This window comes from Agrilus planipennis, unplaced genomic scaffold (genome assembly GCF_000699045.2).
Source record: "Agrilus planipennis isolate EAB-ADULT unplaced genomic scaffold, Apla_2.0 scaffold76, whole genome shotgun sequence".
In the NCBI taxonomy this organism is placed as follows: Eukaryota; Metazoa; Arthropoda; class Insecta; order Coleoptera; family Buprestidae; genus Agrilus; species Agrilus planipennis.
In genome coordinates, this window is record NW_020442430.1 from 1,277,369 (window position 1) to 1,281,946 (window position 4,578).

Consider the following 4,578-nt stretch of genomic DNA (forward strand, 5'->3'; position numbering starts at 1 on the left):
ATTTTCAACTCATACATGAGGGATCCACAAATGACCCCACTTTTTTTGGCACGTGGCATAACTTATCTTAAACCCAAAGATAATGAAACCACAAACCCGGCTAAATACCGGCCAATCACCTGCTTACCAACAATATATAAACTGCTTACATCTATAATCACAAAAAAGATATATACACATGTATTTCAAAATAAAATAATGGCCGAGGAACAGAAGGGGTGCTACAAAGGAGGTAGAGGTTCTAAAGAACAGTTAGTGATAGACTCAGAAGTACACACACAATGTAGACGGCGAAATAGAAATTTATATTATGCCTATATTGACTATCAAAAAGCCTATGATAGTGTTCCACACTCTTGGTTACTTCATGTACTTAAAATATATAAAATTAATGATAAAATAATTAATTTTCTACAACACATAATGCAAAAATGGAGCACAACACTAAACCTTAAAACAGAAACTGAATACCTCAACAGTCCACAGATAACTATATCACGTGGTATCTTCCAAGGTGATTCATTGAGTCCTCTATGGTTCTGCTTAGCTTTGAATCCATTGTCAAACAATCTTCACAAAAGTAAATACGGCTATGTAATTGATAGGAATAGTTCAACAATATTAAGTCATTTAGTATATATGGACGACATAAAACTATTTGGCGCCTCCAGACAACAGTTAAACAATTTATTGAAAATTACAGAAACATTTAGTACCGATATAAGAATGAAATTTGGACTTGATAAATGTAAAATAAACAGTATTGTAAAAGGAAAACACCAAACGCAACCACCATACAATTTAGAACAAAAAATGGATACAATACAAAGTCTTGATAAACATGAAACTTATAGGTACTTGGGCTATAATCAAAGTCGAAATATAGATCATACTAAAATTAAATCAGAATTAACTAACAAATACACAACTAGGTTAAACAAAATACTTAAAACACTTCTATCAGGTAGAAACAAAGTTAAAGCTATTAACATATATGCCATACCGGTACTCACTTACTCCTTCGGGATAATTCGTTGGTCTGATACTGATTTAGACTCACTTAATAGGCTAACTAGAACTAAGTGCAACAAATACAACATGCATCACATACACTCTGCTGTTGAAAGGTTTACAATCAAAAGACAGTTAGGTGGAAGAGGAATAAATATCAAGTTGTGGAAGTATGATGTGTACACTCTGAACTGATAGCTATTTATTGAAATTATTTAGACTAATCATTCCCTTCAAAATACTGATGTCAATAGTACTTCCAAATACTTTTGAAGGCAGCAAAATGTTCAACATAAAATTTGAACTAGCAACATCAGTGTCAGAAATGTGTAAAATTAAACACGTCAGTTAAAGTGTGCACAGCAAAAATTGCTTCGTTAAAGTAGAAAAAATTAAATAAGTCTGCTTCAAAGTGTATACATATATTATAAAGTACATATATACCGTTCGTAATATATGCAGATCTAGAATGTTTACTTCTTAAATATTCCGATGCAAACTCTACATGCAAAACGCAAAAGTATCAAAAACATGAGCCTTTTGAGCATTGCATATTACCTAAAATGTTCATATGATGACTCATTTTCTGAGTTTAAACTATATACTGGAAAGGACTGTGTCTTGTGAACTTGAACGAATGGCGTTTATTTTCAAAAATACCTTTTCTAATGTAATTCCTATGAAAAAACTGATTTATGAAGAAGAATGTAAATTTTTTAAAGCGGAAAGGTGTCATATTTGCTATAAATCATTCACTCACGATAATATTAAAGTAAAAGATCACTGTCATCTTACAGGTAATTATAGAGGTCCGGCACACTCAAAATGTAACTTAAATTATAAAGATAGTCATTCAATTCCAGTAATATTTCACAATTTATCTGGGTACGAAGGTCATTTTATATTAAAGACTTTATGTACTGAAATAGAAGGTCATATTTCCTTATTACCAGTGAATAAAGAGAAGTATATTTCATTTTCAAAGTATGTTAAAAATACTAATATAAATTTTAGATTTTTAGATTCATTACGCTTTATGGCTAGTAGTTTAGATAAATTATCGTCTTATTTAGGTAAAGAACAAAAGAAAATTACTAGAAAACATTGTCAAAACGAAAAAGAATTTGATTTACTTCAACGTAAAGGTATTTTTCCATATGATTATCTTGACTGTTGGGAAAAATTGAAAGATACAAAGTTACCATCAAAAGAACATTTTTACAGTAGAATTTCCAATTGTCATATAACTGAAAATGAATACAAGCACGCGTGCGATGTTTGGCAAACCTTTGAAATAAGAAATTTACAAGAATATGCCGAATTATATTTAAAAACAGACGTCCTACTACTTGCAGACATTTTTGAAAACTTTAGATCGACCTGTTGGATGACGTATAAATTAGATAGTTTGCATTATTACACTGCTCCTGGACTTGCTTTTGATAGTATGCTAAAAACCACCGAAATTGAACTAGAATTGTTAACTGACATTGATATGATAATGTTTATTGAACGAGGTATTAGGGGTGGAATATCACAATGTAGTAACCGCTACGCGAAAGCAAATAATAAATACATGGTCGATGAATATAACCCAAATGAACCAGTATCATATCTTATGTATTATGACGTAAATAATTTATACGGTTACGCAATGAGTTTTCCGCTTCCTGAAGGTGAATTTGAATGGGTAAATGACATTTACTCCATCGATATTGATAAAATTTCAGATAATGGAAAATATGGGTACATATTCGAAATTGATGCACATTATCCAAGCACACTTCATAAAACACATAAGGATTTACCATTACTTCCAGAACATTTAGTTCCTCCAACATCTACATCAAAAACACCTAAACTATTAACAACCCTTTTTGATAAAAAAAAATATATCATTCACTATAAAAATTTAAAACAAGCTTTAAATTTAGGAATCAAAATTCAAAAAATACATAGANAACGAAGTTAGTGTGAACATATATAGTTAGCATTAACGCATTTGTAAGTAAACAGTAATATTGTCAGCAAAATGAATTATTTCTTTGAGCAAATAACCTGTTTGCTTTATGATTTAAAGTGCTGATAAAACGAGATGAACCATCGTTACAGTTATTTTACCAATAAAAGAATTTTATTTCCAAAGTCTACGTTGGAGGGAAAATTCAAGTTTAAACTGGCATAGTCTTGTCAACGCTACATTTTGTTTCGACATTCTTGCGACATCTATTGAAAAAAAATTCCATAGACAAAAAACAATAGCTGCAAATTACACACACTTTTACAGAAAACGACGTTTTCAGTATTCTAACGGTTGCTGTTACTGGTCACATGATGTTATTGGCTCTTGGCGATGTCAGTGAGTGTAAGCATTAATACATATATTGTTGAATTTATACTAGAAAGAATGCGGATTTTGAAAAGAAATTATTTCGTGGAGAGAGGGAAAGAAGTAGGGATACGTTTAGGAAGAGGAAAGAGATGTGGTTGAGAAGAAGGGAGTATAAATGAAAGACAACCAAAGGAGTGTTGCGCATAAAAGGTAGAAGTGTGAGAATGGATGTATCCATGAAGTGTGTGGTGGTGTAGAAGACGTACAATATTGGAATATCGTTGAACATGTGGAGGTTTTGGACGAAGTACATCGTAATGTCGTGTTACATAGAGGAGACTACGTGGATAGACAGCAGTACAGTGAAAATAAAGCAATGAGGTATGTAAGTGACATCAATCGGATGAAAGAGTGGGGCGTAGCCCGTAAACTGTTTGAGTGCAAAATTAACTATAAAGCATGTTCTGCTTACGTGTTGTACTGCGATAGGAACAATCTTCGTTATCTACCCATGTGTGGGAGTTGCCGCTATAGAGCGAACAATGGTAGAATAATATTGTTGTATACGCAAGTACCGAATTTATGGATGTTAGAAGTTCACCTCCACGACGAAGTCCACATTCATTGCGGATGGTGCGGAGAGATTTGCACTTGCGAATTTGTTTGCACCCATAACCATCATTTAAGGAGGGATAGTATATTTGAAGAAGGTTATGTGAGGGAAATTTGTAATAATATCGTAAATGTTGATGGAGCGTAAACATGTATATAGTACAATTTGTTCTGAAATAAATGATGATGTAATGTGGAAGTAGATTTAACAGTGGTATATATGCGAAGAAGTGTGTCAAGGTCAAAAGTGTGGAAAAGGAAAGCTTGGTAGGGAAGGGAAGGGAAAGGTAATGAGGAAAAAAAGTTAGTGCAAGGATGGTGTCATCATAATGACAACGGTCCTATCCCTGGATCTCCGCTATTTAGTCTAGTTTAATTACGTTTATGATGTTGATGTTAAGGTCCATTGAACATCTACCTTGTTGGCACCGGGTCATGTTCACTGAACCTTAACAACTATCAGTATAAATTAGGATTAGTTCTCTTTTAGGTTTAGTTTACTTCAGTCCCTGAAGAAGGTAACTTTGTTACCGAAAAGTGCTTCGGACAACTACAGTGTCTTGTTTTGGCGTTGGGGTTTTGACCTATTCTGTTTGTTCTAATAATTCCATTGCACGAAAAAA